Here is a 27,091-nt window from a genome sequence, read left to right on the forward strand (position 1 = left end):
GTAACAATACACAAAAGTTTTGATTCGAAAACCTATCTAAACAGTTAAGTGGCAGAATAAGTTACCTTATAAACAAGTTAAAAAGTACAGAAGACGCTAAATTACTCAGAATTAAAAGCCATGGTGGTAGTCATCTTCGTCAATACTAAAACCATGAAAAAAACGGCAAGTGTAAACACAGTGGTCAAACTGAGGATAAAAATCCTGCAACGATGAAAAAATTGACCATGCAGGAACGAAATACACGAGAAGCGAGTATTCAGGATAAGGGAAGCAAATGAACTCACCAAGCACCAGCAACAAATAGTGTAGGCAGGCGGGCGTTCACAGGCATATGATTCACTGACAAACAAATACTGCAGCCGATGAAATGCGTGCTGAGGGGTGGAAGACGCGAGATGAAGTGAGGTAAAAGCAGAAGATGGTGGGGAGGGACGAGTGGTGGAGCTAGTAGTGAGGGCAAAAGGAGCTGAACAACTTACATTAGCTGATACAAGTGAGATGATAAAATACACAATAGGACGTGGTATAAAGTCGGAAAGTTGAGTGGTGAGCCTATAAAAACAGTTCCTATTACTTAAGCAAGAAACGAAAAATAATAAGAATTATAAAATGTGAGTGACAGCGAGAGCAAGGATTGGTAAGGTATAAATAACAAATGGTTCACACGGCTCTGAGCACTATGGGACTAAACTTCTAAGGTCATCAGTCCTCTAGAACTTAGAACTACTTAAACCTAACTAACCTAAAGACATTACATACATCCATGCCCGAGGCAGGATTCGAAACTGCGACCGTAGCAGTCACGCGGTTCCAGACTGTAGCACCTAGAACCGCTCGGCCACCCCGGCCGGCTATAAATAACAATAAAATTATAATTAAAGTGTCATTCAAGCACAAAGCACTCCGGCTTCAGGCCACAAGGCAGGATGCGGATAGGTGGGACGTGTGGTCAGCACTCCGCTCTCCCGGTCGTTATGATGGTTTTATTTGACCGGAGCAGCTACTATTTGGCCGAGTAGCTCCTCAATTGGCTCACGAGGCTGAGTGCACCCCAAAAAATGGCAGGAGCACATGGCGGCCTGGGTGGTCACCCATCCAAGTTCCGGCCACGCCCGACAGCGCTTAACTTCGAGGATCTTACGCGAACGAGAGTGTCCACTGCGGCAAGGCCGTTGCCAAACTCGTTATTAGCAAAATACTAATTGAATGTAGAAATCTGCAAAGGAATGAGTAAAAAACAAGGGTAAGAGCAAAGGAAAGTAAAATTACAAAACAAGGATGCAGAAGCGGAAAAAGGGGAAGGGAAGAAGGGGAGGAGAGAGGGAAGAGAAAATAGGTGGAGGAAGAAGAAAGGGGAAAGACTGGCTGAGTTTATAACACTGGTGAGGGGAAGGTGCCCGGGAAAATAATATCAAATGGCTTAGAAAATCACGCCCCAACGGACTCACATAACTAAGACCTCAGCAATCAGCATTATATGTGCTGAGCCACAACCACACCCAAAAGAGACGCACATAACAGAGACCTCCCTTACCACATGCAACAATCTGCCAAGCTCTGGTAATTTCTATGGTGGTAGTAAGTTCCTATGGGAGCAAACACTGAGGTCATCGGTCCCTAGGCTTATACACTACTTAATGTAACTTAAACTAACTTACGCGATGCCCGAGGGAGGACTCGAACCTCCGACGAGGGGAGCCGCGCGAACCGTGGCTAGGCGCCAAGACTGTGCCGGTACCCCTCGCGGCGCTAACTTCTAGTTTCCGCGACTGTAGAACTCATGTGGTTTTCAGGCGAAGAACCCGATAAAGGAAAGTTGACATGAAGAGGTAGTGGTAGGGACCAAGTGCGTGAGAGGCACGAAAAACAAACATAGAATAAATGTGGAACTAAATCAAGCCAACTCTGGCAAAGCTGTCATCATGATATCGTAGTAGATTTTATTTTTACTCTCCAGTTGTTCATTAAGGCTTAACTAAACAGATGACCTAAGAAATTTCACTATTTAGAATTCCTCCGCAGGAGTTTTTTCCTTTGCGATGTCTATATAGAATTTGAGGTACGATAGTCGTCGGCTCGCAATGTCCGATGGCATCAAAATGCTCGGAAAATGACCAGTAGTTTCTTTTACAGCACCTCTTTTTGTAAAAAGGCGTTCTTTAAATCTAGTCCTGGCCGCATGGCCTGTTTGTTCTCTATAGGTGCGTTACTGGGCATAAGTAAGTATGTTTACACCCGAATCAGAAAAATAGCCTAGCTTTTCCTTATGGATGAGTTAATATTGTAGGGGATCACGAGTGGAGAAGGAAATCTTGACACCACTTTATTTGAAAATGGCTCTGAGCACTATGGGACTCAACTGCTGTGGTTATCAGTCCCCTAGAACTTAGAACTACTTAAACCTAACTAACCTATGGACATCACACACATCCATGCCCGAGGCAGGATTCGAACCTGCGACCATAGCAGTCGCACGGTTCCGGACTGGGCGCACTTTATTTGAGTAGGGTAGCCTACCTGTAAGACATGGCACCGAAAAATGGTAAAAGACGTAAATGGAGTCGGACTGGGTGTAACAGGTGTCACGTGCATGGGTTGCATTCTTGATTTAGGAAGAAACAGTTTATCTACTAGACTGAACAACGTATTTCAAATTTGCTGTTTCTCGCTGTAAGGGACTTACAGGTACATTCGGTGTGCGCTGGGACATGAACGAAATCACTATATATTGCTGAGACTGTCTTTTATTTGGAATGTGGAACCACTGTTGCTGCACCAGTCTGGAGCACAATGGAGTGTGGAAACATTATTCTGCTTTTCAGATGCTTCAGTTGTCTACATTGTTGACAGACTGGATCAGATGGAACGAAGCAATTGCATATGAAGTAATACAGAGCGATGACCACTCAGACCAATAATTTTATGCGGCGTTCTATAATGCGTTCCTCTGTCAGGGCGTAGGCATCAACGTGGCTTACTCACACCACAGCCCAACGTCCTGGACGCTAGTCTACGCGAGTTGTTTGCGATAAACGGTACAATGTAAGCACATAAATTCGATACTCACAGCCTGGAAGTCTTCCAGTTTGGTTCCTCGCCAGCCCCTATCGATTTGCAGATGTGGAAACTAACGCCGCCCGAACAGGTAGTTTACGGCCAGATAAACGGACGCGGTCGTGCGTTTCTGTTTACCTGTCCGCTGTCTGCTACTGCAGGTTATGCCTCACGGAGAGCAAATAAACTTGTAGGTATTCCGAAGAATTTGAGACTCGCAATATATTCTCTGCAGCGAATTCTGTGCTTCCTTTTCCTCGTTTGCTAACACAAAATTTTCTTCCTGCACGAACATTGTGAGCTGTAACATTGATGACAAGGAAACGATAATTCTCAAAAGAATGATTCAGGTTTAACGTCCCGTCGCCGACATGGCCACAAGAGAAGCAGTATTAGCTCGTGCTGGGAAAATACAACGCGCCGTTTCATTTTCAAAGAAACAGTCCCGGTCTTCGCCTTGAACGATTAGGGAGAAACATGGAAAACGCAAATTTGGTTGGCTGGGCGGGGACCTGAACCGACAGCCTTTCGAATACAAGCCCAGTGTTTTACCGATGCGCCGTAGTCCTCCAAATAGCGATTAACATTTTTGACAGGCGTCTCGCATCTTACGACCTTTCTTCTATTTCCTGGGCTTTACCGTGTATCATCACGGGATCGGAATGTAATTGCGGTGTCACCGCGAGACACCACACTTGCTAGGTGGTAGCCTTTAAATCGGCCGCGGTCCGGTAGTACACGTCGGACCCGCGTGTCGCCACTATCAATGATTGCAGACCGAGCGCCGCCACACGGCAGATCTAGAGAGACTTCCTAGCACTCGCCCCAGTTGTAGAGCCGACTTTGCTAGCGATGGTTCACTGACTAAATACGCTCTCATTTGCCGAGACGATAGTTCGCATAGCCTTCAGCTACGTTATTTGCAACGACCTAGCATGATATTGTCAATCATGTACCGTCAAGACCGACGTTCGTCATTAATGGATTAAAGTTAAGTATTCCACCAGCTACGTCCGTTTTTCTGAAGTCTAATTTCCTTGTCCTGTTCCAGACCTCACGCAAGCCTACGTGAGCTAAAACGCATGCCTTTCGGCCTCCTCTAGTAACATGGTGTTGGCTCTCCTGCCAACCACAACAGTAATCTGCATTTGGCAATGTTAGTGGTAGAGGATGGCCTTCCTGTTGCCACCCGCCCATCACCCCAACCCTCCATCCACCCAAAATTTCTTTTCTCTTTTTCCCAAATTCGATTTCAATTAGTTATCCGATCTACCCATATAATCTACAATCCTGTGTGACTGCCTTCTCAACTACTCCGTCCCCTTCATGTCCTTCGAGTCTTCTAACTGCTGTGTATTTTATCCCTGCTACCTTCAGAGTTTCGAAGAGTTTATTACAGCCAATAATGTCTAAAACGTTCTCTAAATTTAGAAATACTGCAAATGTAGGTTTTCCATTCGTCGGTCTTTCTTCTAAGACAGGTCGTAGCGTCAGTGTTACCTACATTTCTCCGGGACCCAAAATGATCTTCCTCGAAGCCGGCTTCTACCAGTCTATGCCTTTTTCTGCCAATAATTTTTATCAGTATTTTGCAACCATGACTTGTTCAACAGGTAGTTTGGTGATATTCATTCATAATTTTTATCAGTATTTTGCAACCATGACTTGTTCAACAGATAGTTTGGTGATATTCATTCGTGTCAGTACGTTATTTGCAACTGGGATTATATTCTACTTGGAGAGTAAGGGTATTCCGCCTGTCTGAAAGATCTTGCGTGTCAGTTGGGACAATTCTGTCGTGGTACGTGCTTCCAATGATCTCAGTTATTCTATGGAAATGTCGGCTAATCAAGGGCCCTTGTCTCAACCTGGGTCTTTTAGTGTTTTGTCAAATTCTTTTCGCAGTATCTTATATCCCATCTTCTTTTCTCTTTTTGTAGTATCATCTTCAAGTTCGTTAATCTGGTATAGCTTGCTATATATTGCTTTCACCTTTCAGCCTTACCTTCTTGGCTTAGTACTGAATTGCTATATTAGCTCTTAATATTCATAATGGAGCAATTTGTTTTTTCCAAAGCTATCTTAAATTTTTCCAGAGGTGGCATCTATCTTTATTATAGACACGTGGCAGTAGCAGGTTACGTATTTGATGTTTAGTCATTTTGTAGCGCTAATGAAAGTCTGTATGTGACTGGAATTCACGGTAGGCGTTGGCCTGTTGTCTGCTTAAAAATGTCAACATTTACGGTAAAATGGCGCTATATAGCAAATTTTCTAAAATGGTGTTAAATAGCAAATTTTGGAGAACACGTTGGCCAGACGAGACCATCGCGCGTCACTACTTCCGTTGTCAGCTCAGCCGATCATCACACATTCTAAGGCCAGGACAACGTGGAATACCAAAATTACTGTGGCTAGACACTATAAACACAGGTGTAAGATCAAAAAGCCTAAATCCACACGAAGCGTTAGACCGTAAGAATTGGTGTGCATTGACCCAGGAAGCGGACACCGCTCCAATGGGATGACGCTAAGAAGAAGGAGAAGAAAGAAGAAGAAGACTAACACACGTCAAAACACAAAGACGCGTAATGCAGGCTGTTTGCTCTCCGCGTACATCAGCAATATTCAACAGACCAAAAATACCCAGGGACACCGGTTAGTGGGTGTGTAAGGGACTGCGCCCCATGTTTACGATGGTCGGTACTTAGAAGCACTGTTCATCTGAGAAATTTCGAAACTGCAAAATATCGTTGTGAGACTGATTCTAGGTCAACTACGATTGCATCAAAAGTGCTACTGAAATATACCGTGGTAGTATGTGTAGATTCAGTACTTACAGTGTTTACGGACGAGTAATGTTAAACGTAAATCATTTCTGCTTGAGAACAACTTTTCAGAAAAAGTATTTAGATTGCAACACCACGAAGGCGAAGAACTTTATAGAAAAAATATTAAGATCGCAACACCATGAAGACGGTATGCCAGCGATTTCAAACTGGCATGAAATGTAGTGCATACTTGGATATCCAAATGATATCATTTCAGTACACTGCACGAATGAGGTACGTGAAATGCTATCTACATTATCTACACATAGAAGCAGAAGAGAATGATGCGCCAATTGTCACAGTTATAAATATTAATCCCGCAAAGTACAACCGATAACAGAAATTCACTGACCGACAGACACTCAAAACTTTTCGATAATATCCCAGACTATTGTCAACATTTAGTCATTTTTCTGTTCGTGCTTCTACCCAAAGAACACTGCTTGGCTCGAGGCAATGTGAGGAATGGAGAAAGAACGACGTAGGTTACACGTCTGGGAGGGTCGTGAGAGGGGAAATGCTTACGTGCTTCTCGGTCATTACTGGCAGGCCACGGATTTGCTCGCCTAGCAGAGATCGTCAGCGGTGGTACAAATAGGGGCGGAAGTAACGAGGATTCGCCAAAGCGCGTTATACACTCGTTATATTATTTATTTCTCTGTTGGTTCAGACAACATAACTACATTTCACAACAGTTCGAACGAGTCAGTACCGATAGATCACTTACACTGGGAGGGTTCCTGAATATTGGACCCCTTTTTGGACCAAGGTACACTATGTGATCAGATATACCCGGACACCTGGCTGAAAATCACTTACAAGTTCGCGGCGCCCTCCGTCGGTAATGCTGAAATTCAATATGGGGTTGGCCCACCCTTAGCCTTGACGACAGCTTACACTCGCAGGCATACGTTCAATCAGGTGCTGGAAGGTTTCTTGGGGAATGTAGCCCATTCTTCACAGAGTTCTGCACTGAGGAGAGGTACCGATGTCGGTCGGTGAGGCCTCGCATGAAGTCGGCATTCCAAAACATCCTAAAAGTGTTCTATAGGATTCACGTCAGGACTCTGTGCAGGTCAGTCCATTACAGGGTTGTTATTGCCGTGTAACCCTTTCGCCACAGGCCGTGCATTATGAACAGGTGTTCGATCGTGTTGAAGGATGCAATCACCAACTCCGAATTGCTTTTCAACAGTGGGAAGCAAGAAGGTGCTTAAAACATCAGCGTAGGCCTGTGCTGTAATAGTGCCACGCAAAACAACAAGGGGTGCAAGACCCATCCATGAAAGACGTGACCACACAATAACACCACCACCTTAAAATTTTACTGTTGGCACTACACACGCTCGCAGATGACGTTCACCGGGCATTCGTCATACCCACACCCTGCCATCGGATCGCCACATTATGTACCGTGATTCGTCACTCCACACAACGTTTTTCTACTGTTCAATCGTCCAATGTTTACGCTCCTTACACCAAGCGAGGGGTAGTTTGGCATTTATCGATGTGATGGGTGGCTTATTAGCAGCCGCTCGGCCAGGAAATCCAAGTTTTCTCACCTCCCGCCTAACTGTCATAGTACTTGCAATGGATCCTGATGCAGTTTGAAATTCCTGTGTGATGGTCTGGATAGATGTCAGCCTATTTAGACATTACGACCCTCTTCAACTGTCGGCGGTCTCTGTCAGTCAACAAACGAGGTCGGCCTGTACGCTTTTGTGCTGTAAGTGTCCCTTCACGCTTCCACTTCACTATCACATCGGAAACAGTGGACCTAGGGATGTTTAAGAGTGTGGCAATCTCGCGTACAGGCGTATGACACAAGTGACACCCGATCATCAGACCACGTTCGAAATCCGTGAGTTCCGCGGAGCGCCCCATTCTGCTCTTTCACGATGTCTAATGAATACTGAGGTCGCTGATATGGAGTACCTGGCAGTAGGTGGCAGCACAATGCATCTAATATGAAAAAGTATGTTCTGGGGAGTGTCCGGAGACTTTTGATCACATAGTGTGTGAGTTCAATCTTTATGCAGATTGTTTTTATTCCTAGTACTGATATTGTGTACTGAGATATTGGTTGTAAGAAGAGATATACTTCTTATATCAAACGAACGTCATTATGAAATAAATATACTGAGAAGCAGTCGTCAACGTATTCAATCCTTTTAATGGGTTTCAGCATGCTGTTCTTGAATTTAAACAACAAATGAGTCTCTTTACATGCTTTTGCACTCTAAAAACTTTCTGCCTGTTTGTGGATTTACCCCGAAGTATGATACAGAATAAAAGTAAACAAAGGGTGTCATTTTTTATTTATATTTGTATCTTTTATTTATATTTATGTCTCCATTACCAAGCCACTCTAAGAAAATGCGATGTAGTTGCACACATGGTATTTATTACGACAAAATATCCCTTATAAATTCCTTAAAATCATGGTCAGATGTTAACCATCTAGCTTAAAACCATGATCAAATATTTGTCACTCCAGACATATCCGTACCAATCACCCAAGCTCAGGCGGTCTCGATGCCCAGCCGGATTACAGCCACTGTTGGTATTAGAGGTGGTAGCTCCGCGAATTAAATTTCTCACGCTGTGGTCCCCCGTAGTCATATATATATACTTGGAATATACAGTTGGTGCGCCTATACTGAAACGTTTTCTTCGCAACATAATGTATAGGCGCACTAAGTACGTTTTCGTTACTTTCGATAGTTTATGATGTTAAGATTTTAATGGCCATCAGTACACTTTCGCTTGATTGTTTAAGAGATAATGAACTTTAATTTGAGTATTGTTGCGATAATTTCAGCTATGGAAAAACCTGCAACTGATAGTGTGAACGAGAATTGCTTACTATCATTGACGAAATCGGATTCTGTTAATGTGAATATTTCCATCTTGTCCCCACACGAGGTCACAAAAGGGATTCTCACCCCGCCACCCGATGCACATAAAATAGCGTTGAAATTACCCACCATCCTTACATTTACGAAACGCCGCTTCATCTGGCTACAGAGTAACTGATGAAATGCACACAGAATGCCCTTCAAATCAGTTTATATTTATGATACTGAACCAAATGGTAAAGCCTGTTTCTTTCGTTTAGTCAATGGTGATTTAAAAGTAAATCTCGCAAACACAGATAACATTTTGGGAATAGACGGTAGCGATTCACATGTGAAACACGATAACGTATTCCAGGGATTGGACGGTAGGTAATGTAATATACAGCTTTAGTTCAATTCGTAAAAGATGGAAGAGCAAAATAGTGGCACCTTTGTTGAATCACAGCATTCGTATGGGGTAATTTAAGAAAAATCATGGAAAATTTAAACCTAAATGTCCGAATCGTGGTTTGAACATCACTCTTTTCGGTTATATGAGTCCAACGATTCAATCAGTGCATCATTCGATCATTTATCACTGAGATTGGTTTTCAGTAGAGTAGGCCACTATCGTTGTTCTGGTTCTAAAGATTGCAATTGCCTTTCGCTGTCGTATCTTTTGTTTACGCTGATACTTCACCATCTGATGTTCTAGACCGTTGTGGAACACTCGCATGAAGTAAACGATCGAATAATCAGTATGTTTACAAACACGTCATCTGTGGAACCTAAGTGGTAATTAAATTATCGTTATCTGGTATTTGTGCTCACATTAGTATTAAGTTTTATCAGTATATGCATCAGATATCAGCGTTTCCTCTGTTCTGACCAGTTATCACTATAGTCAAAACAGTTATGGTAAAAGACTCTCATAACAAACGTCAGATACTGTATGTTAAGTTAACCGAATATTAAGAATAATTTTGTTTGTGCAAACTATTTTCGTGTCAATGTTGATCCGTTTTCATGTCATGTCTGTCTCTGTTGTGATTTATGACACAAGGAAACACCCTACATCACTGGCACTAGAAGACGACACATCACCTTAAGTGCCGCTTAGTGCTAAAACACTCTTTATATATCAAAACATCTTTTTATCTACTATAAGAGAATCACTCTAAGATACATATGGAAGTAATGAAAATATACAATAGTTTTTTAACTTTATAATACAGTTGTACTTTCTTTCTAGACTGTGTAGCACGTATGTCAAACTTGATATTGTTTACGGTCTGGAGAAAGATAACTTACTGGTTAGGAAATTTTTAGCGTGTGCAGAGCAATGGTGTAAGGATTTGATTCCAGTGGTCAACGCTGAATAACTATAAACAAAAGCGACGAAGAGTCTTCAGACTTCCTTTTATTGTATTTCGTAGCTTCTGGCACACAAATATTATCATGACGTGTTATGCTTAAAAAGAAAGAAAACAGCGGTTAGCAAAACACTAGGAAATCCTTTCCTCTTTCTTCTTAAAGATAACACAACCGGGCATGATACGATTTGTGTGACCGATGTTGCGTAAGATAGTACAAGAATTTCGTTACAACACGGCCACTGCATTCTCCTTCTGCAACCACCCTAAAACTAGACGGCACCTCGTTGTGTTTTTCTTCCATATTTTACTGATCTCTTTTTCAATGGGACTTGAAGCTACAAAAAACTTTAAGATTATGTGTACTGTAAACATACGAAAATTTATGGCGCTAACTACCCTGATTTTACAGCAATTTATGAGGTCCTTTCATCATAATCATGCAAGGGGCTACCTTATATGGTATCAAGGCAGCACATATGGACGTAAAAGGAAGCAAAGTACAGTACTGGACAGTAATATTACGAAACAGAAACTTGTAGCCACATTTATACACGATAAGTTGGCAAGTGAAATGCGCAGCTGTCGTTCAGTTGCCTGTTTGAACTACTTCCGAAAACGAATAGAGAGATAGATCTCAAAATTTATAGGGCAAAAGCCATCGAGCAGGCAGGTTTGAGCAAAATGAAAGTTTTTAATGAATAAAACCATGTAGATCGCTCAATAAAAGACTTTATTGATTACGGCGGTTCGGCATCTGTGATCATAAGATATCAAAAAAACTTTGAACTTGCGAAATAAAGTTCATTGTCAGTATTAAAATCCAGTATACATTTTAATATTGAAGCTTGTTTTTGGCAATCTACGTACAGATTTTAATACTGACTTTAACCTTTGTCCTCCCGTTTTTTGTCTGATTGTGGCAGATGCCGAAACGTCGGAATAAATAAAGTTATTTTATTTAACAGGGTTGCCGTTTTATTCATAAAATATCCATGATGATTGGGGAGTCAGACGGAAAATGTATGTTCTCTAGTAACAAACAAAATTTAAGTGGAACGAGAATCCACTTAGCTCCTGAGTTAAGAAGGAGTTTTATTCCCAACTTTGATTACAACTGTTCAGTTTAGCGAACTCACGTCTTAATTTCTGTAGATACGGTGGATGATGATACATATGCTTTGTAGAAAAGTGTTAGCTGGGATGAATCTCGATCTTATATCATGTTCTGTACACTCAACTGAAACTTTGAACTCCCTTCAGAAATACTGACCTAGTTTCAAAAGTTTCTGGGGGCAACTGACAATGTTCCCACCATTTGTACCCCACCTTCACCTGAAAATGGCTGTACCTTGTGATGTACTCCTATTAAAACTTGGTGTAAGATTGCAGTATGTTTTCTTACTCGTTCATCAACGCGTAGCGAGCAATGTCTTAGTGTTGGTGTGTGCAGAAGAGTAGAAAGCGCCTATGACATAAAGTAAAAAGCCGGCCGCGGTGGTCTAGCGGTTCTAGGAGCTCAGTCCGGAACCGCGCGACTGCTACGGTCGCAGGTTCAAATCCTGCCTCGGGCATGGATGTGTGTGATGTCCTTAGGTAGGTGTAAGTAGTTCTGAGTTCTAGGGGACTGATGACCACAGATGTTAAGTCCCATAGTGCTCAGAGCCATTTGGACCATTTTTTTTAAGTAAAAAAATTCCTTCGGGCCGGATTTGAACCAGCGACCTATGGATATCTGCTTCGTGCACCACTACAGTCCACCGCTCTACCAACTGAGCTACCGAAGGAGTTAGTGAGACCGTGCCTCTTGTAACCCACTTACACGAAACCGGCTGGGCAGAATCTGGTTCTCAGACTGGCGGCCGTTGTCTCTAGACAACTCGTTCAGCAGGACGGAGGTGCTTGCTGTTGGTCTGACGTCACTTGCTCGACCTTTTACCTCATGTTGGTAACGAGACGGAGACGGTGGAACTTCGTCACTTCGTCTTTCCTGCTTGTGCAGTGGTCGCTCCTATGACGTGGTCAGGACACCCCTAGAGGGGGCTGAAAGGGCTGATAGAATGTGTACACAGCGTGTATTTCAGGAGGAATCAATCGTCCACCCCGTGGAAGAGGAGGAGGTAGAGGAGGAAGAGATTAGTGTTTAACGTTCCATCGACAACGGTCATTATCTGCGGAGCACAAGGTCGCATTAGGGAAGGATGGAGAAGGGAATCGGCCGTGCCCTTTCAACGGAACCATCCTGGCATTTGCATTGAGCGATTTAGGGAAATCACGGAAAAACTAAATCAGGATGGACGGACACGGGTCTGAACCGTCGTCGTCTCGAATGCGAGTGCAGTGTACTAACCAATGCACTGTCTCACTCGGTGCCAAATGGAAGAGGCTATACCGTGAGCTATTGCGAACACAGCATCCATCAGCATTGGCATTAATGGCGTCTGTTGCCTAGATTCTGAGACGATTCTCAGTTCTTTTGAGAGACTGCCGGAACTGGTGAAGACAGCTAGACTAACTCGTGAGGTTTCTATGCAAATGTCGGCTTTCAACATCATTCCAAAGTCTTTCGTCTGTAGCCAAGTCGAGAATCTAAACCAGAGGCTTCGTCGAGTCGAGACACTTGGTAGAAGAAACAGCTTCAGAGAAACCAATTACTTGAACATATGGAGTGGGATAGCTGGAGAATAAGAATCTCAAAATATTTTTCGCAGTAAAGTCCGCGAGTTCACGTCCCTTGTAGAAAGCAGTCGACTCGTCATTATACTAGTAACTGAAAGTAGGCTAAAACCCTAAGCAAAGAGTAGAGAAATTTTCGATAGTGCGTAGAACTTCCATCGGAAAGATATATTACACTTTCCAAGAGGAAGCTTATAGAAACAAGCAGAAGCATTAGGTCTAGCGAGGTCCAAAATAAATCTGACTGTAGGCTACTAATATAGGAGAGGGCAACAGTGTTCTATGTTTCTGCCAACAGCAGTATTCATGCACAGAGGTCGTAGGACCATTTAAACATAGCCTAAACTCGAAAGCAGCTAACATGTGGCAGTGGAGCATGTATTATAAACTTCTACACTTTCCAAAAATAGTTTGTCATTTCTTTTCATTGTTTACCTTGCAGTTTTAATTAGTTATAAGGAAAAGGCGTTGAACGGAGAGTGTGGTGTCTTGAAAAGCGATTGCAAAATGGAAACCAATTAAAGTAAGGCAAGGGTAACAGAATGTAGTCGAATAAAATAGGTGATACGAGGAAATTAGGTTACGAAGAGAGACAATAAAAGTACGAGAGTTATTCGGAAAGCAAAGTCCGGCTGTGCTCACATGAACCCCTGGCTATGAAGACAATATTTTGGCACAGTCAACGAGATGTAGAATAGCGCAGACAATTGTCGGAAAGCAGAGGCTGCTGCCTTCTATGATGAAGGTACTGGTAAGTTGGTACACAAATGTCTAAGTCTGAACGGCACCTATGTAGACAAGTATCTCGAACTGTTGAAGATAAAACATTTTTGATTTTCACAGTCGTTTCCATTTCGCGACCGAGCCGAACTTACTTCCCGAATAGGCCTCGTAAGAGGTGACATTTTTTCTTTGGGCAGCAAAATAACTCATGATGCCGAAATAGAGATGATACGAGGGTCGTTCCGTAAGTCATGGCATATGGGAGATGTTTCGACAACAGGAAAAAAGCAAGGTATATTTTGATACCTATTGTCTCAGGGCACTGTTGAGGTGTAATTGATGGAGGAAGAAACTCGAATTGTTAGTGAAGCAATGCGCCAGCAAATAATATCGGCTGCGTTTGTGGCCGTCGTGCTGTTATTTGGCGAAAGATGACGTACTTCCTCATTGTGTGACTCCACGCTGCAGCAGGCAACCCTATTAGCCATGACAAAGGCACGCCTCTCGCCTCCATCTCACGCAGCGCCCCACCGCCGAGAGCCGCAATATGGGTGCGTGGCGAACGTGATACACGAGCACCAAACAGCCTTTCTCTCACACCACCTCGCTTGCAAGAACAGTTCTTATACATTACTTGGGAATATCCACCGCATGCGCTTAATAGAGACTGAATTGTCTTTGTTTTTAGGTACCACATGCGCTGTGTAATCTCGGAAACATCCTTGACCCATGTGTGGAAGCTAAAAATATAATTTACTCTCCCTGTGGCGTTTTTGTTCAGTTTCCACACGTCTTTATGTCTAAACATACCTGGGAAACGCCACAAGTGCACTAATGTCCAATCCATAAATTACTACGATCGATATAATGACCGATTGTGTCACAGTTTATAAGAATCGTCGGATATCGGCTCACGTATTTCTAACCTAAAATTATTACGAAAACTCTTTTGCTGCTGGTGACATTAGACAGGCGTATGGTTGAAACGAGAGCTGAGGAACAACTGCCCTTTCATTTTAAAACCATCTCCTTACAGACATCACTGACTACGTGATAAATCGTGGTTCAAAAGACAATTTGATTAACTTCATACTTGGTCGAAAAGCTCGAAGACTGCAGATCTATTTGGTTTGAAATCACTACTATAATTATTTGATTCAACGGCGGTTGCCAGCAGAAGGCAGTGTGAACGAAAAAATTAATACTCATCTAATACTAATGTAAAAAATAATTTACCGATGCTTGTCATTCGTGCACATTTTGTAATAAAGATTGTTTCTGGCTTTAAATCATATTGTCACGTATATTTATGGGATAGTATTACGTAGGATTTAGATTATGACCCAAAGACATTCTTCTCCGCAGAAGTGTCTCACGTTTTGCCTGAACTTCTACGTCTTCATTGTGAAAACACGATCGTCTGAGTACATGACACACAGGCATCTGTGCATACCTATGGGTCACAGTAGCGCAAGAAATGGTATGTACGTAAGTACACAAAGTGTTAGTGAAAGCAGAGGAAGTGAGCCGGAACGCAGGAGCTGAAAAATCAGGATGAAATAGAGCAACAAACTATGTAACTTCATTAATGAATTACTTTCAGTTTGAAACCCAAATGCTGCGAAAATTTCTCTCTAAAAGTGAAGGTTTTCTCTGTTTCTCTCTGTAGTTAGGTATTGTGTTAATAATGACATTTCCTGAAAAAATGATGTTTCCTTGTAAGGTGCTTCGTTGTTAATCATGAACTTGTAAATGTAACGAAAACTCCAAATTGCAGATGTTTCTGTCTTATTTGGCATCGTGAGAAATGGTAAAGCGGTAGGAGGAGGATTGGGGGGGGGGGGGTAATGAGAATGAGGGTGACACTTGCTTCGAACGAGATGCGAATCACTAGGCAAGAAGTCTGGAAGTATGCCTGTCTATGCAGCTGTTATCATCAATTTATCTCTGAAAAGTAGCCACCGTGCCACGACATTTTCAGCAAGCGAGATGGCACGCTGTCTAAAATAACGACCTCGCATTCGGGACAACCGGTTCAAATTCTAGTGCTGTAATGCTGATTTACTCATTCCATAGTTCCCCTAAATTGACTAAGCTGAATGCTGGGATGGTTCCTTTGAAGTCCTTTTCCATATTTTTTACAAACCGAGCTTGTGCTCCTTCTCTTAAGATCGTATACTCGAAGGAAGGTTAAATCCTTGTCTTCCTTTTCTTACTACACTTCGACTTTCATGAATTTCTACACGCTCAGAGATTTCGAAATTGTCATTTTATCTTAATCTGTTTACGGACGATATCTAGCCATCTGTTAACCACAGGTGCCATATCAGTTGTTTCTTCTGATTATGTGAGAAGGAAACGTCAGTCAGAGGTGATTGTGTTGGGACTGCAGAATCAGCTGTGTATCGCTGCTGAAAGACTGGGTTATCTGTCACTGATACAGCCGGGGAATAACTTTTGCTCGATATACAAACTACGTTGGCACCGATATTTAAAAAAATTACACTGCTTTATGGCCGTTCATGAAAGTTCAATGTGTCCTCCACAGGACACACAAGAAACATGCACCCGATAATCAAACTCGACGAATATTTTTGCAAACATGTCTAGAGCTATCGCTATTGCATGCGGCACCGCAGTTCACACAAAGGAAGCAACAGAGCCGAACTCTTTCGCAATCTTCTACAGAAAAGAATCGCATACCGTGTGATCAAATGACGTTGGAATCCAATAGTACAGAGCCAGAACCGTACACCCATACGGCCGATCCATAACGACAAAAATCACTCCGCACGGCTGTAATGAGATTACGTGTTGAAACGGAGAACTCAAGATGCGGTTTGTTGCTGTGCCGCCACCTTCTCGACTGAACGTACGTTGAGGTTGGATGAGCAGGTGATTGACTTAGCTGTACTAGGAACGTCCCTGCCGGGAGCCAAACAAACCGTCACTTACAACTGATGCCAATGTACGACGCGTGTTTTTTCAGTAAGTACCGTTTTGAAATGAAAAAAGACGTGCTAAGATATCTCAATAATTTTATTTTTACATGAAAGCCTGTACCTTAATCTACTTTTCTACATAATTTCCGTCAATACTGAGGCACTTGTCACAACTTTGTACCAGTTTTTGAATACCCTCCTCATAGAAGCCTGTCGCCTGACTTGTTAACCACCGCATCACCACTGTTTTGACTTCGTCATAGTCTTGAAGACGCTGACGGCCCAGGTGTTTCTTCAAGTGCAGGAACAGATGGTAGTCACTGGGCGCAAGATGGGGGCTGTACGGAGGATGATCTAGAGTTTCCCATAGAAAAGATGTGATGAGATCTTTCTTCTGATTCGCCACATGCGGACGGGCATTGTCTTGCAGGAAAACGATGTCCTTGCTCAACTTCAGTGGACTGTTGCTTTGATTCTGGTGTGACGTAAGCCACCCATGTTTCATCGTCCGTAACAATTTGGCTTAAGGAATCATCACCGTCGTTGTGGTACCGCTCAAGGGAAGTCAGTGCACTGTCTAAACGTTCGGTTTTGTGCACATCCGTCAACATTTTCGGTACCCAACGTGCGCACAATTTTCGGTAATTCAAGTGCTCGCTCACAATGCCATAAAAACACTACGAGAAACATTAGGAAAGTCACCCCGCAAGGATGAAATCGTAAAGCGTCTGTTTTCTCTCACGTTATTGTCCACTTCCTGCACCAAACTTTCATTAACGACCGAAGGACGCCCACTCTGTTGTTCACCATGCACATTTGTGCGGCCACCTTTAAATGCTCTCACCCACTTTCTTACTATTCCATCACTCATAATGTTTTCTCCGTAAACTGTACAGATCTCACGATGAATATCGCTCTCTTTTAGGCCTTTAGCACTACGAGATTATGTAACAGCCCCTACTTCACAGTCGGCGGGACTCACGACTATCGGAGGCATCTTAAACGCTCAGTACACAACGTAAACAAGGAAGAATCAGACTGTAATGGCGTCAGTGCGTAGATTAAGGTACAGGATTTCATGTGAAAATAAAATTAGCGAGATATCTTAGCAGGTCTCTTTTTTAATTTCAAAACGGTACTTACTTAAAAAACATGCCTCGTAAATTTCCAGTTTCACAGCCAATTTCTATCTTCATTCGTGTAGAAGATATAGCATTGTAAAATGTGATGGATCTTTATGAAACTCTCTGTAGCATGCGATGGTTGGCCCTCTCTCTCTCTAAAGTGCTCTCACGTGTTTCTGAATAGAAAACTACCCGAGAATTCAAAAATGTGTGGCACAGTTAGTGATATAGCTTTCCGGCCAGATTAGACGACAGTGCTATAATAAGGGTAGGGGGAGACAGGGAACTTTCCTCCCGAATTAACTAACCTTGAACTTTCCACTATCAATCAACATTACTTAGGGTAAGCTCTGTTCAAATAAAAGTTTTTCCAGCATAGCATATTAGCCCTCGCTAAAAGCTCAGAGCGATAACACGCAGGTCGAAGTGTGAACTACCTCTCAAATCTTTGTATTAGGGTACGCTGCATTACTTATGTTGAGCGACAGCTGTTGTTCATGTTTTTCGTATCGCGATATACTTTTCAGACAGACTGATACTACCTTAAACTCTACCCAGCATAATGCACCCATTCATGCTCACCGCACTCGCAGATCCCAGACAAAGAGCAACAGCAGAAATAGAGGGGAAGAAGCAGGAAAATGACTCTTCGATATCCCTTGTTTGGCTATAAATCATTCAACTGTCTGGGCTTAGATCAAGAAACGTATAACTGCAACGACGGACTGCCGGACTTACCTTCGAATTATTTTTTTCAAAACATGGCACCATTTGCCGTCGCTGACGCATACTGAACTTCCGTACGTGTTTTGCTGCTGGTATATAAAGACGCACAATTTAGCCTACGGTCTCTGTTTTATTCGGACCTCTCTGGAATATATAATCTTTCTGTACATTTGCAGAAACTTGAACTTTGATACTATGGAAATTGGCAGGTGCCGAAGTGTGTCTTATCTGTCAAACCGCCTGATAGCGAAATCTCGCTCGTCGAAGTATGTGAGCGTATTGTTCTTGCTCTACCTCAACCAACAGCGCCGTAAAGTAATATGAGATATGACTTCACCCCAAAGTAATAAAACTTTTCCCAAACCTTTCCTCTGAGAATAATAGTTCTTTGGCGGAACAAATTGTTTACTTTTGAACATTAACAAAATCTTTGAATTGAGAAAAACGTTTTTTACTCAGTGATTTCTTCGATTTTAAACCATAAATAATAACAGAGAAATCATAATAAAGTTTTAAAAAAAGTAATGTATCGGAAAAAAATGCCGTGCTGTTAGTAGTTTTTCGCGGAACACATTATTCACTTCCCGCAGAACACCAGTGTTCTGTGGAACACAGTTTGGGAAATCCTGGACTAATATGTTCATTGTGCTTCACAATTCAAGCCGGCCTCTGTGACCGAGCGGTTCTAGGCGCTTCAGTCCAGAACCGAGCTGCTGCTGCGGTCGCAGGTTCGAATCCTGCCTCTGACATGGCTGTGTATGTTGTCCTTAGGTTAGTTAGGTTTTTAGCAGTTCTAAGTCTAGGGGACTGATGACTTCAGATGTTAAGTCCCATAGTACTTAGAGTCGAACCATTTTGAATTACAATTCCTATTACAGACTTCTATGGGCTGTAGTGCGATTCTAATACTTAAAGTTCTGACGTCGAACCCATGACCGGAAATGTACCGTTTGGATATAAAATAAGTTCGCTGTTTGAATCACTTTCCATATTCCCTCTTAACGGTATAGTACGTAATGGTAGAGTTGCACAACGCGCATATCGAGAACGGTTTCTGGATCGCCTCAGTCTACAACACATAATTTTCGTCTGACTACGACAACTGCTGAGAGAAACTGGCGCTTTCACAGTGGTTTTGGGGTTATTACTGTACACCTTGTCTTTAATACAGCGCCACCAAAAGTAGTCGCACGTTTTCAGATCCGGAGAATATGACGGCCAAACAAGGCCCGTGCCAGTGGCCTCTCGCTACCCCAGAGCCAGAATGCGGTTCCCAGAGTCCTCCTCCAGGACATCAAACACTCTCCTGCTTCGATGGTGTCGAGCTCCGTCTTGCATGAAACATATCCTATCGAAATCAGGGTCAGTTTGCATAATGGGGATAAAATCATCATCCAAAACTTTCAAGCACCGTTCGGCAGTCACCGTGCCAACACGGAATATCGCGCCGATTATTCCGTGACTGGACGTTGTCACCCGTTGAGGGTGAAGAGATTTATCGATCGCGAAATGCTGATTCTCAGTCCCGCAACTGCGCCAGTTTTGCTTATTGACAAAAACATCGAAATGAAAGTGGGCTTCGTCGCTAAACCAAATCTAATAAATCATTCTAATTTCCATCATGCCCCGCGGCTAGCCGTGCAGTTTGAAGGTCCTAACGCAAACCGTTCAGAAGCTATGACGATTTCAAACCATATAGTTCAATAATTGTTACTCTGTATTTCTATTAGCGTTAGTTTTCGCCTATGTACTACAGCAAAACCGAGAAACGCCTCCAGGAGCTAATGACGATATCCACGAGATCATTTATATCCTTCGTGTAAATTGAAACAGGTGATAGTGGGCCTACAACCGATTACATTGAGACAGGGAACCCATGGGCGGAAGTACATGTTTATTGTGTTATGGAGACACACAGCAAACACCGCACAACAACAGCATAGCTCATAGTAATTGTTCAAAGCGACCATCGGCAGTCTCAGTGTATGTATTGCACCGCAGCAAGCCGTTCTGCCGCAACCGCACAAAGATATCGGGTGTGTGTTGTACACTAGAACAGGCAGCGACTGATAGCTTACACTCCTGACCACCAAACACACATAGTGTACACAGCTCATGACACGTGCGTCGTGTGACGACAACATGCGTAGCACCTGCGCACGCACACTACTATTCCCGGTGCCACTTACCATTACATATGTCTATGGTGAGGTGTGTTATTGCGTACAGTGCGTGACGCCTAGTCAAAGATGGAACGTTATTCATCACGAGAGCTGGCAGACATGCATTGAATGTACGATGCTGCAGGATCTAGTGCCCACAAACCAGAACAAATGTAGAGACAACGCTTACCCTAACTCGAAGAAGTTTAACTGCGCGGGTACCAATTAACGAGAAACGGGGTCGCTTACGCCACAGAGAACAGATCAAGGTTCTCGCCAAAGACATGTCCGAACAAAAGACTTTGAGGAGATGGTGTTGGATGGTGTGGCCGACCACCGAGCAATAAGCACCCGTCAACTTGCCCGTGAAACGCACACTTCGAATTATACTGTGTGGAGAGAAGTGGTGCTACAGGTATTACATCAAGTGGTGCTACAGGTATTACATCTCTGTCATAAAGAAAGTGTGTAAGCACTGGGACCAAAGAATTCTGAGTCCCGCGTTCACTTCTGTCAGCGGATTATTCACCGCAGTGCTGTAGTGCCGTACTTGGTACAGTTTGTATTGCTCATGGATGGGGTTTCGTTCACCGATGGTGCTTAGAACAGCCGCAACAGCCATGTCTGCCGTGTGGACAGACCACCCCTCCCCGCCGCCCACTTCGGCGGCAACCCGCAACCATTCCTGTCAAAGTAACGGCGGTCATTGTCAAAGATCATCTTATAGAACCTTATTTGCTGCCTCCCCGTTTGACTGGTTGACCTTACCTGGTGTTCATGCCACCGTCCTTGGAGACTGCACATCTTGTTGTCCACGAAAGTACGTGATTTCAGTACGACGGTGCATCAGCCTACTTCGATGTTAATGACCGCGAGCACCTGCACAACACATAATATCATCGTTGGATTGCGAGATGGGGTCCTGTCCCATGCCCAGAGCGTTCGGCGGATGTCACACCTCTGGACCTTTTCCTTGGGGTTACGTAAGACGTTGTTTTATAAAAACCCCGGAGAAACGGATGAAGGCCTATTTGCTAGGGTCTAAGCTGCCTGTCTCTTGGTTCAACAGACACTACGGATCTCTTTGAGAGCCCGCCGGAGTGGCCGAGCGGTTCTAGGCGCTACAGTCTGGAACCGCGCGACCGCTACGGTCGCAGGTTCGAATCCTGCCTCGGGCATGGATGTGTGTGATGTCCTTAGGTTAGTTAGGTTTAAGTAGTTCTCAGTTCTAAGGGACTGATGACCACAGCAGTTAAGTACCATAGTGCTCAGAGCTATTTCAACCATTTTTGATCTTTGAGAGAGTGTGGCAGAATTTCATGCGCCGTTGCCATGCATTCATTGAGAGGGACAGTCAACACTTTCAACAATTACTATCAGCTACGTTGCTGTTATGCCGTGTTCGCTGTGTTTGTCCATAACACAATAAATATGCATTTCCGACCATTGGCTCCTTATCTCAATAAAACTGACTGCGGACCCACTTTCACCTGTTTCAATTTGACCAGAAAGGTTTGAGACACCCTGTATAGGTAACCACCGGCCGCGGTGGTCTCGCGGTTAAGGCGCTCAGTCCGGAACCGCGCGACTGCTACGGTCGCAGGTTCGAATCCTGCCTCGGGCATGGATGTGTGTGATGTCCTTAGGTTAGTTAGGTTTAAGTAGTTCTAAGTTCTAGGGGACTGATGACCAAAGATGTTAAGTCCCATAGTGCTCAGAGCCATTTGAAGCCATTTTTGTATAGGTAACCGTCCTGGGGGTGTGCCAGAACATACTTTCCTATCGGACGTATCTTTCTCTTAATCACGACGAACTGAATTCTATAAACTAGAAAGTCTTCAGTCCGATTACAAAGCTAGTGCGATATTCTATGAGCTTGTATTTTATTTAATAGAGGATGGTGTGAAATTCATTTTGTGAAGCCGTACACCATTTGCCTGCTGACTCTCTCAGTCGCGCATATCGAGCATGAATGGTGACGATAAGATAAGGTGGCTTACAGCAGGATGTAGATAATAGGGATTTCGCGCTAATCCGTCGGTAGCACGACGGGACAGGCTCAATATTGCGGCTGCAGCCACAGAGCCTTCCGTCTCACACTAGTATGACAGCTCAGCGCGCAGACACGTGTAAACGTAGAAATGAAGGACAACAGCAAATCCAGAAATGAGTAAGCATTCTAATTAACAACCCTCGACCGTGTAACGGCTAGTCTCACTTACAACGAGAAGAAGAAAGATTCGAAGAACTACCCACAAATGTTTACTGGTATGGCCGGCCGGGTTGGCCGAGCGGTTCTCTACGGTCGCAGGTTCGAATCCTGCCTCGGGCGTGGATGTGTGTGATGTCCTTTAGGTTCGTTAGGTTTCAGTAGTTCTAAGTTCCAGGGGACTGATGACCTTAGAAGTTAAGTCCCATAGTGCTCAGAGCCATTTTGAACCTTTTTTTTTTTTTGTTTACTGGTATGGTCTCCCGTTGGCACGTCTTTGATTTCTTTCTTCATTAGACGCTGATACTTGTGGTCTAATTTTTCGCTGCTTGGCAGAACTATGCATTTTTTATGTTTCACACAGCACACTTTTTTTTCGAACAGCACTGTATACTGGTTAGTTGTGTACTTTCTATTTTGTTCGCTGCTTTGCAGAACTAAACATTTTTTATGTTTCACACAGCACACATTTTTTTCGAACAGCACTGTTTACTGTTTATTTGTATAGATAAAAGTGTGCTGTGTAAAACATAAAAAAGGCATAATTCTGCAAAGCAGCGAAGAATTAGACCACAAGTATAAGTGCCTAATGAAGAAAGAAATCAAAGACGTACTAACAGACGCTATTTCCGGATGTAGGCGAAAAATCAAGCAGAAATTATCACCAAGGACGATGCAATACTTAAATAAAGCGAAACACGGCAGGTGAGAAAAGATGCTCCTTTTCTTTTAGCTGTAACGGCGGAACAAAAGTACCCTCAAGAATTCGGTAAGTTTACTACGTTCTGCTACAAGTTACAAACTACACTGTATCCTTTAAATTGTTATGCAACTCTTGCATAATAAAGTGGATTAATGTGTATTTTAAGAAAAAAATATGGTATATATCTTGCCTCAGCTTCGACGTTGAATATTGCCATTACGTAAGTACATTTCTATGATTAACATGTTGTGATGAGTTACACCGTCGAAAATCGATAATGACATGAATAAATATTATTTATAATAATTTGTTGCTAAACTTGTCAATAAAATAATTGGAACAGCTGGTGTAAGGGGATTAAAAGGGCGCCGAACCACCTTACTATGGAGGACGCTGAGCTGCGACGGTATTCGCGTCACATTTGGCCTCACCTAACTCTGGTTTGTTGAGCTTTATACTGCTCTCTGTATCCTGGTCTACTAAAAGTTTCACATTTTACTGTATTTCATAATAATTTCCTTCGCTGTATCAACAAATAACAGTCACAGTGTAGCCCCAAAACGTCTGTGTTATGGATCCTTGATATTACCACTGATTCTACAATACTTACTGTTTTTGGGAGATACAGTTTATTCCTTATTTTAACCCCGGAAATACGAGCTCCAGCTATCTGTTGTAGCTGAATTTTGTGGCTGATTTTGAATCTGTGTGCTCTTCCATCGCATATTTCATACCAAATAAACTGATAAGTCTTAATATAGATCTATCTCGCTAGATTTATATTTTTGATTGAGGTAATAGAGTCGTCTTTCTGGGGAATCGAACGAAGTTGGTTAGAAATTTCTACCGATTCAGTGCGCCATAAAATTTACACGTGATTACTAATTTGTAGAAACTGAAATGTTGGATTTCAGATACTGGAATTACGGCCTAGGAACTTCTCACGTCAGAGTGTTTCTTAATCTAAATAATCCCTGGTACACTCTACACCTACTCCGTAACCGAACCTGCTGCTTGTGTTATACAGTGTGTTCATGATGTACCTATAGCGTCACTGCAAGATTCCAGCATACAGAGGGGTCTGAGGAACCTGAAATTGTGATAATGATCGAATTACAACATTTTCAGCTTGAGCCTGGATATTTTCATTTCGTCTCTGAGATCAAAACTGGACATTGACAACTGTGCTGAAACCAGACGAGAGAAGACAGCGAGTTTCACCACTGTCGACAATCTCCGGAAGGAAACGGGAATGGTTTCGTGTCATATACTGAGCGGCAACCTACACTCATTGCTATTCTTAGGGCGGCATCTTCAACACGGAAAACAATGCTGTCCTTTTACGACACAAACCGAGTAAATGTTGGCTTCCTTTCCCTTCCGCTATGTTGTTGCCATGAAAAGGCCAATTATGCACCTAATATTGGAGCTACTTCTAACCAGCACCTTCTTCCTTCTTTTCTATATTTTCTTAAGAGACGATAGTACGCTGATCGAGCAGAAAAGGCATGTATTGCTGGGTCAGACTCACAATGGCAGACAATGTTTTGATCTATTCGCCATCAAAATCGTGACTGCCATGAAAAGGCCAATTATGCACCTAATATTGGAGCTACTTCTAACCAGCACCTTCTTCCTTCTTTTCTATATTTTCTTAAGAGACGATAGTACGCTGATCGAGCAGAAAAGGCATGTATTGCTGGGTCAGACTCACAATGGCAGACAATGTTTTGATCTATTCGCCATCAAAATCGTGACTGCCATGAAAAGGCCAATTATGCACCTAATATTGGAGCTACTTCTAACCAGCACCTTCTTCCTTCTTTTCTATATTTTCTTAAGAGACGATAGTACGCTGATCGAGCAGAAAAGGCATGTATTGCTGGGTCAGACTCACAATGGCAGACAATGTTTTGATCTATTCGCCATCAAAATCGTGACTGCCATGAAAAGGCCAATTATGCACCTAATATTGGAGCTACTTCTAACCAGCACCTTCTTCCTTCTTTTCTATATTTTCTTAAGAGACGATAGTACGCTGATCGAGCAGAAAAGGCATGTATTGCTGGGTCAGACTCACAATGGCAGACAATGTTTTGATCTATTCGCCATCAAAATCGTGACTGACGTAAGTCCAGTTCGATCTCATATCCTTTTTTCCTGAGGAAGACGTAAAGTCTTGACACAATCACCCTGCCAAAGCGTGGTATATATGCAAGTGTTCATCACGCTTCACTTTGAAACCCGTAGGTCAGTCATTTGGGTAGTTTGTAGAAGGCAGGTATGCGGCATCACTAGGCAGCCCTACCATTTAATCTATAGAACAGCCTACAGCAGCTTGGAGGACAAGGTCAACAGGGACCACGATAGCTTATAAGTCTGCTTCCCTAGCCGAGATAGCTAGGGATCGCCTTCAGTGGTTCGCGACCCGAAGGTAACCGTTTCGAATACGTATGATGGAAGGAATTTTCACAGCCAGTGTTTGGCCGGAAAAGGGAGGTGAAGTCTTACTTTAAAATTCTTGATCACCAGACTTTGCGCCAATTTTCTGGGTTAAATTCAAAGCCTCTTTGCAGCGACCCTGGGACTGAAAGGGTGTGACACTGTCGATAGTGATCCTCCGGGTCTGATGAGGGCGTTAAGGTCGGTAACACCCTTCGTGATATTCATCTACATCTACATCTACATCTACATGATTACTCTGCAATTCACATTTAAGTGCTTGGCAGAGGGTTCATCGAACCACAATCACACTATCTCTCTACCATTCCACTCCCGAACAGCGCGCAGGAAAAACGAACACTTAAACCTTTCTGTTCGAGCTCTGATTTCTCTTATTTTATTTTGATGATCATTCCTACCTATGTAGGTTGGGCTCAACAAAATATTTTCGCATTCGGAAGAGAAAGTTTGTGACCGAAATTTCGTAAATAGATCTCGCCGCGACGAAAAACGTCTTTGCTTTAATGACTTCCATCCCAACTCGCGTATCATATCTGCCACACTCTCTCCCCTGTTACGTGATGATACAAAACGAGCTGCCGTTTTTTGCACCCTTTCGATGTCCTCCGTCAATCCCACCTGGTAAGGATCCCACACCGCGCAGCAATATTCTAACAGAGGATGAACGAGTGTAGTGTAAGCTGTTGCATCTTCTAAGTGTCCTGCCAATGAAACGCAGCCTTTGGCTTGCCTTCCCTACAATATTATCTATGTGGTCTTTCCAACTGAAGTTGATCGTAATTTTTATACCCAGGTACTTAGTTGGATTGACAGCCTTGAGAATTGTACTATTTATCGAGTAATCGAATTCCAACGGATTTCTTTTGGAACTCATGTGGATCAACTCACACTTTTCGTTATTTAGCGTCAACTGCCACCTGCCACACCATACAGCAATCTTTTCTAAATCGCTTTGCAACTGATACTGGTCTTCGGGTGACCTTACTAGACGGTAAATTACAGCATCATCTGCGAACAACCTGAGAAAACTGCTCAGATTGTCACCTGATATGTGGCAGTGCTGCGTTTCTCCATCTCCTCCTGTCTCTATCTCCTTCAACGAAACAAACAAAGTTTTCCAACTTCTCACGCACTCATTACAGTCTCTACTCAAGAGACACTCTCAAAGACACAGTTCTCATACCTCTCAAGGGAAAGGCGCCATTGTGCAGGAAATTCCGTCTGTCGCGGAAACTCTCGAGGATAAGGTGCTGTTGTGCACGAGC

The 27,091-nt window shown here is 43.1% G+C and overlaps 1 protein-coding gene, 1 non-coding gene and 1 pseudogene across 3 annotated transcripts in view; all 3 read right to left on the reverse strand.

The window, feature by feature from the left end:
• LOC126334918 (acyl-CoA Delta-9 desaturase-like) overlaps nucleotides 1-27,091 on the reverse strand; it is a 630,264-nt gene that overhangs the window by 249,083 nt on the left and 354,090 nt on the right. The gene's annotated exons all lie outside the window — the stretch shown is intronic.
• The window catches only part of LOC126335956 (uncharacterized), a 192,448-nt pseudogene that overhangs the window by 156,322 nt on the left and 9,035 nt on the right, over nucleotides 1-27,091 (reverse strand).
• Nucleotides 11,796-11,885, reverse strand: Trnay-gua (transfer RNA tyrosine (anticodon GUA)). Its single transcript is given in 2 exon segments — nucleotides 11,796-11,831; nucleotides 11,849-11,885. It is a non-coding gene; the product is annotated as a tRNA-Tyr (tRNA).

This window comes from Schistocerca gregaria, chromosome 2 (assembly GCF_023897955.1).
Source record: "Schistocerca gregaria isolate iqSchGreg1 chromosome 2, iqSchGreg1.2, whole genome shotgun sequence".
In the NCBI taxonomy this organism is placed as follows: domain Eukaryota; kingdom Metazoa; phylum Arthropoda; class Insecta; order Orthoptera; family Acrididae; genus Schistocerca; species Schistocerca gregaria.